The sequence below is a fragment of the Cinclus cinclus genome, chromosome 15 (genome assembly GCF_963662255.1).
Source record: "Cinclus cinclus chromosome 15, bCinCin1.1, whole genome shotgun sequence".
Classification (NCBI taxonomy): Eukaryota; Metazoa; Chordata; class Aves; order Passeriformes; family Cinclidae; genus Cinclus; species Cinclus cinclus.
Genome location: NC_085060.1, coordinates 8,889,950 through 8,897,964, shown reverse-complemented (window position 1 = coordinate 8,897,964; position 8,015 = coordinate 8,889,950).

Genomic DNA, 8,015 nt, shown 5'->3' with positions numbered 1-8,015 from the left:
GTGGCAACTGAGAGGATATTTACCACTTCCACATGCCAGTGAAAACCCAGAGCAGCCTAGTCCTAAACCCCAAAGGCATTACCATTGCACAGGTAGTCATCATTTTGACAGGAAAGATGCTCTAGTCCTGTCAGAATGGGACCCTGGAAATAGGGGCTCAAACACTGCTGCAGCCACAGGTGGTACAAGTGACAAGTCACTAAATCCCTCCGCAAAAGGGGGTTGCTACTTTCCCATCTCTCAGCGATGTCTGGCAGATAAAACACAGGAACTGCAATCAGGCATTAAGAAACTGCTGCAGTAAAGGCTGTACAGGCACCAGATGAACAGATCTGTTTTGGACCTCACAGCCATTACAGTATGAAGCAGGATAGAAGAGAGAGAGCAGAAAGCATGCACACACACAAAGATCTGCCCCATTAATCCAGCAGGCTGCAACAGGATGAAAGGCACATCCAACAATTCCAATCCTGCTTGCGCAGCAGTAAATACCCTCCCAGCATGCAGGGGAGGAGGCACTGCTGTCGTACTTACAGGAGAGCAGCCAAACCAAAAGGCACCTAAAGCTGTAAGGGTGAGGTTTGCCACCAAGTACCACCCACTCTACTCTCTGTCCAGTGCCCCTGTGGGAAACAGGGTTTAGGTGTGCATGCAAAAAGAAGGCAGCAGAGCCAAGCCCTAAAAAGGCAGGAGGAAGTCAAAATCACCCTTGAGGCACTTCCCAAACCATTCCGAGTTAGTGTATTGGCCTCTCCTGTCTTCCATGCACCCCAAAATCTGTTATTCATTACTCTCTACCTCACTGCCAGGTAGATGAATCAACTTTTCGGGGACTGAATATCCTCCATTTTCCCTGACATGCCAGAGTCATTGACACCAACTGAAAGCCTCAGATCCTCACTTATCTCACCCTCCTGCATCTGTAACACCACAACCTGTAACTCCTCTCCCCCATGGAAGTCTTAGTGACCTGAATTATTTTCAATTTCCCCCATAATGCCCGTGGGCATGCCTTTCTTCAGAAAGCATCTGAATCAGCATGAAACCTCTGAATCAAAACCAGGAGCCCAAGGTGGTGGGCAGATGTACAGATGAACAGTGTCTTCCATGTGCCCCACCCTTCCTGCCACCAGTCTGCAGCCCCCAGCCACATGCAAACACACAAGCACCCACCCCTGTCTGTGTCTGAGCTGAATTTTAAAGAATTGGCAAAAAAACCCCAAGTAAGGATATATTCCATTAAACCTTGAGCGCACACGTTGAACCGCTATCCATTAATGAACTTCTGTCCCCCCCACCCTAGAAAAGGAGCTTGGGTGGTGGTAGAGGGAAGAGGAGATAGATGGCAAGTGAAGTCTTTGTTTTAATTGGCTGCTGTTAAGAACATTAGAAGGATGTTTGAAGGAGAATGATTACGGGCAGAGTGCAGAGGAGGTAATCAGAGGTGTCCAACAAACTGAATTTATGATGTGGCTTAGCAATCCATCACCTGGCTATCATTCCTATGTACATGCACATACGTAAGCCTTAAAATATATTTAGCTCAGGGGATCTGGAAAAGAGAGGCTTTTCTTGCAACCCCAGCTAACAGTACTTTGTTCCTTATAATATTACGGAAGCAATCTTTTTCCAACAAGGGAGGAAAATTAGATATAAAAGTTAAATTGTTTTAAATTCTTCTTAGTGTGAAGACAACTTTGTTTACTAAATGCATATGAGGGAACATATGTGTATAGCACAAACTCAGCAGTGGAAATTTGGCTCCCTGCAATTCCCTGTTATATAGATGCATTTTTTCCAGAGGAAGTCCAATGGTCTTGTTTGTTTTCACCACTAATAGAGGAGTTCAATGAAATTTTCTATTGGGAAAGTCTAATGAGGTCAGAATAAGAGAACAGAGTAACTAGGAAGGAATGTCATTGCGTTTTATTTTTAGAAGAAGGATAAAGGTGGGGCCTCACAAGAGGCAGGGGATGGGCCTGTTTTGGCACAGAGGGACAGGCTAGAATGCTTGGTCCTGTGAGTCTGAGGGGGTTTAGAGACTTTTTTTTTTAATTGCAATAATGAATCCCTTGCCAAAATCAGTGAATGAGTGGAGGGGTCCAGTTGAGAGAAGAGCAGAGTGATGCCTGGGGGTGCACAGGCAGCGGGGTGGCAGCAGCCCTGGGGAATGACTGAGGGACAGTTCTCAGCCACACTCCCCTCCCCAACCTGTTCCCCTTTCTTTCATGGGAAGATGAGCCCTTTCAGCTGCTCCACTGATCTGTGGATCTCTCTACGGCAATTTAAAGGGAACCCAAGTTACAACAGGGTAAGCATGGAGGGAATCAAGAGCCAGAAAAGCTCAGTGGAGAAATGCAGAGGGGCACATGGCTCTGCAAAGGGAGCAGTCATGACTAGGACAGGAAACAGGATTGACTGTTGCTAAGGCTGGATGTCAAAACCCAGAGAGGCAGCCTCAGGGAGAGGAGATGGGCCAGAGTAAGGCTGTGAAAATGAAAAGGAAGGAACAAAGCTAAATTAAAGAACCAAGGCAGAGCGGAAAGGGGCTTGACTAGGATAAACAGGTAAGGAGGAAAAAGGGTGCATTCAAGAGCAAGCAGGCCGTGGTCTGTTTCCTGGCATCAGCTAATCTGATTGGCACAGAGATACAAGAAACAGAGGCTTAAATAGCTCATGGGAGCAGACCTTCAGCTGGAGAGAGCCATCATCACTCAGCAATTAACTCCCTCGAAGGCTCTGCCCGCAAACCCGAAGTGCAGAGCTGACCCTGCTGAGCACTGCCAATGCAGAACGAAGGAGCATAAGAGGAAGTGTCTTTCCAAGGGTTAACATACAGCAGAGAACAAGCTGTTCCATGCATTCAGGTCACAAAAAACAGAACTGGGACTCGCAACACACACCATGCAGACACTGCTCTGCCAGGATCACCAGAGCTAAAGTGCAGGAGCAGCCAACTCTGCCTGCTAGGAATGAGACTGCAAGGAGTTTCACCTTAAAAACGTGCAAGGACAGCATTAACCCAGGGGAGAATTAGCCAGGGAACACTGAGGCATCTGAGAAGACCAGAGACTAGAATCTCTGTTCTGCCTCCTGAAATATCTCTAGGAAAGGAGTACGGGAAAATTCTTTAGGGGAAAGTGTGCAGGACCAGGCATAAAGCATTCTCTCACCCTTTTCTGTGCTGACAAGTGCTGCAGCTTTCCTACTTGTGCTGAATATATAGGTGGAAACAACCCAGATGACTGGAACCAGAACCCCAGGAATGGTTCAGCGAGGGCAAGAAAATGCTTCTTGACAGGGAGTCACGAGAGGCTGGATATGCCCTCCAGCATGCAAGCCTTCAAACATCATGTGGGGTGCATGGTTTGTGGGTACTTACTCTGCTCCTGTCCACAGGCAGGTGTGGGCAAAGAAAGCAGGAGCATGGAGGAATGATGCTCCTTCCAGCTAGGCTACAGCTGATGAAAACGATCCAGCAGCCCCATAGATGCCCAGGAGTAAGAGCACAGCAGACATGCACAATCTCCCATCCTGGTGCTCCAACCTCCCACTCCTTCTGAGGACTCCCTAAGCATGTCACTGTTTGCCTGCTCACTATTCCCCATCCATCTCCTTGCTTCAAGCTTGCCCAGGTTCCACAGCACTTCTGAAAGCTTCATGTGCCCACACATTTTGGCAAGGACCTCCAGAGTTCCATTATGACTCATATGAAGGGAAAGACCTCCTGTAAGTCCCTAGCCACAGTCATGCCCTCATGTCCCTGCCTTCCCCCGGCTGGTTTTATGATACACCACAGACTCAGCATCAGCCTCTTCCCAGAGACACACGCTTTTTGGGGCTTCTAGTATCAGCAGTGAACTTAAAATCTATGTGCAGTGGTTAACAAAGCTTATTTTCCTGTTAGATAAAAGGAAGGGGCAGAGTCAAACAGAATAATTGCAGGATAAAATGCCACAATTTCCAACACTTTCTGGGAGCTTGACATGGCAAGTCTCATTTCCAACCCCAGACTTGGGAGAAATCTTGCAATTAAAAAAATTAACAGTGACCTTGAATACAATGGCTACAGTTTAACTAACCTGCACCCAGGCTTTGTTAATCAAGAAGCCCTTCTGTAAACTACAGCACGAAGGCACTTTTCCAAAGATCAGGTTACCTCAACCCAGCCACACCATGGTGAAAACTTTAAAAATCTTTACCTAAAAGCTCAGAAGAGTTCTCCAGTGCTGAAACCACCCTATTTGCTCTTCACCCTCTCTCTGCAAGGAGCAAGATGAGCAAGGAGCCTGGCTCAACCCATGGCTAAGGCAGCCCTTGCAGTTAAGCAATAACAACCACTAAACATTTCCAGGGCACTGATGACCAGCTGGGTGGGGTTACATCACATCCATGAACCTAATCAACATCTCAAATTCTGGAACTGCATAGCAGAGGCTGCACCAGGATTATAACACAAAATGAGAAGATACTTTTAAAGCATGCATCTTTCAAGGCTCTGGAGAGCCTTACAGCTACATCTTCACAGATAATCACATCACAGGTACAGGACAAGGTTCAAGTGAGTGCCCAGAGCTAATGAGCCAGTTTATCCATTTTATCTAGCAGAGAAGTGGTTTTTACCCTCCATTCCATAGTAATGTTACATTGACAGGTGCAGCACCCACAGTAAATACTATGTCTGTCCCATATTCTGAATTATCCCTTTAGGGATGAAAGCAAAGATACATATTCAGGGAATGGATGTTTCCTGCAGCCTCCTGCACAGCTTGCAGCATTAGAAAATTAAGATGACTAGAAGAGCAAAGCCTGATGTTGCTCCTAAAGCAAAACTTATTTAGTAACATTACTCATAGGCCAGTTAAACTAGGGAGTTGGCTACTCTGGACTCTTTTCTGCTTACCTTTTTTATGGATTATAGAGCAAAATAAAAATTTCAAAGAAATGTCCTGGAAATGCCATGTGCTCTAGGACACCGAGCCTAACGTTGCCTCTCTCCTTAAATTGTTACCCTTAACAAAATATCAACTGCATGCATTTGCTCTTATTGACTAGCTGGAATACCACTGAAATGTCGTTGGAGTTGGTAATTAGTATTTTTAACTCTTGGGAAGTGATTTTTATGGCAGTACTTCCTGCTGGGGTTAGACTTAACATGTCCTCACTCCTCTGGAAGGCTCACCAAGACCACATCAGATGTAGACATCTGTGCATGTGGATGGGCCAAGGTCTTAGAAGCGTTATCAGACTACAAGAGAACTATGAGGTCCAAATGGTCTTGTTTCCATCCAGGCAGATGTTCAGCATTGTAGATTTGTGCAGTTCTCCCATCATTCTCATCTCCTGGCAGTTTCAATTGCTAGATCAGCACATCTGCCGAGCTCCACGCTATTTCTGCCCAGCCTGAGCTCTGCCTGCAGACAGGAGGGCTCTTTTTGTCTGGATCTTTGTTCTTTTAACATAATCTAAATATCACTCCCTTAACACCTGATTTAGTATTTCAACCCCTCTAATTACACACAGTGAGATTTTATCGGAAATCTGATTATTGTTTGAAAGTCTGAGCATTTCATCCCAGCCTCAGAATTGATCTATTGACTGCCTTTAAATCTCACATTTTAATTTAACATTTAACACTTTATACCCGCATTAATTACATTTCCCATGATCAATATCAACAAACACTTTCTCTGGCCCTCTCCTGATAGAGAGACCTTGGAGACCCTGCTCTGCCAAACACTCAAGACAGCTTTGCTCTTGAGCATGGGCATTGACAGGGCTGATCTACCCAGTGGAAGAGGAAGGAAAACGTCATGAGATACAATGGTAAGTAAGCAGCAAGGCTTAGTAAGCTACACCAGGTGCAGACCTGGCCATGGTAGTGGCACGGGGACTGGCCTGGCCCCAGGATGTGGGGAGCAGAGACTCCAGCCAGCTCAACATCCATCTGTCCCACTCCCACCTTGGCTGGAGGGAAATTGGGCTCTGAAGCAGGGAGCCACCAAGCACAGGTTCCACTGTAACTCCTGCTCACTCCAAACAGTGGGTGAGCTAGGCTTAGCCTGTCCAAGAGCTGCAAGCAAGCACTGGGCCATGGGACATGCCTGACTGGCTCAGTATCTCCTGACATTTAACCAGCCTGCAGCTCTAGTGCCCATGTTTGCCTCCACACAGAACAACAGGAAGAGCAAAGTGCCCCTCTGATCTCCAAGTCTAGCAGACCTCTTATGAGCAGACAAACTGCACAGATTAATTACTAATTAAGGAAGACACCCATCATGCTGCCTTTCTATCCAGCCACTGCCAGTCTCAAAGGTGGCTGCTATAAGGCACTGGATCCAGCTTTGCCATGAGGACAGTACCAAATCTCTTTCTCTAGGCCATGGGAAGCAGAACTGGCTGTGCTTGAGGAGTGTCAGGTCCTCCTTGTACCCCATCTGCAATGCATTTGTGTTTGTGTTGTGACTGGAGATTGAAGATGACATTGTCCCCAGTACTGCACAAAAAAGGAATATTTGTCCCTGAATAATTTCTCTAGCATATTAAGCACAAGTCATTCTTATGCAAAGACTGCCCTGTACAGCTGCCAAGGTCAGTAAGACCTTGCTTTATTTGCTGCATAAGGGCTGGCTGTGCAAGATTTACCTTGTACATATTTTTCCATGTGTTGTCTTAGATTTCCCTGCTGCTAGTGTCTATGCATCTTGCTGTCTGTTCAGTAGGTCATGCTACCTTCTCTGGCTATTAATAATGACTACCCAATATTCAGTGCTCCAGAACAGTCAGAATTCCAGCAAACCAACTCTAACAGTATGTTTAATTCAAAAGACAGCAAGAACAACATTGAATAACAATTTTCAAGGAAAACATGCTCCACAGATTTTGCTAACAACATCAATATGTTTCTATTTTCAGGGGGTCATGACCTGGTATCCACTCACACAGACATCACTGTTCACATTCTAGTATCTACATACAGATGATTTTTTTGTGCAAGGATTGCATTCAACCACATGGCAATGCCTGCACATACAGGCTCTGGATTACAATATCAGTGAGTGCAGTCTTCAGGAAGCAGCCAAGTACTGAAGAACCTGGGTTTAAATAGATGACAGGATCTGAAAATAATTCCCTGTGTTTTTTAAACTGCAGACACATTTTTACAGACTACAGCCAATAGTTATACCTAGACTAAGGATTGTCCCTCTCCCCAGCTTACTAAACCCTGTAACATTGCAGGTACAACAGTCAAATTTAGATAGTCACACAAGGAAGAAAAACAGTATTTTTTTTGCAATATCACAATACTGCAAAACTCAAAGTTCTTGACATTTAACCCAAGCAGCTCCTTTGCAGAAGAACAGAATTAAGTGCTCCTCCTGAGGTCAGTGGCCAGTTAGGAAAACTTGCCTCCCCTGCCCAGGAAGCACCCTGCCTCACCCCAGCCTCTGAACCCAAATCAGCGGGGAGATGGCAAACAAAAATGTCTAACACATCCCCTGATCTGCCAGGAGCAGTGCAGCAGAATCCCCAAGGTAGCCATCTTTCTTGCTGTTTTACTTCCCCACACCTGATCCACCACAGCAGCATTTGGTGCTGAGCTCCAGCTTATCAGTGTCTGATGCAAACAAGCTTCCAGACAGTGAGGAGATCTGGTCTGGTGGGAACAGCAAGCCAGGACCCCAGAACATGGCTCATACACCCTTCTTCCAGCTCATATCAAAAGAAATCAAGCTGGTTTAACTGTTTCACTTTGCCCCCCAACATTGCTTGAACCCCATTCACAATTTACAGCTAATAACACTAATGTCACATCACCCTGAGGGCTACAAGCTCCTGGGGTAGAAATCCTCTTCCCCCTTTACCCTGCAGCAGTCTCTGACCTTGGTAAAACTCCACAGCCATTACCAGTAACACAAACCATCATTCAAACTTAAACACATCCTGGTGCCAGCAGCTTCTCAACTGGAGACAGGCAGCTCTACAATGGGGCTGCACAGAGGGGTTAAAAAGCA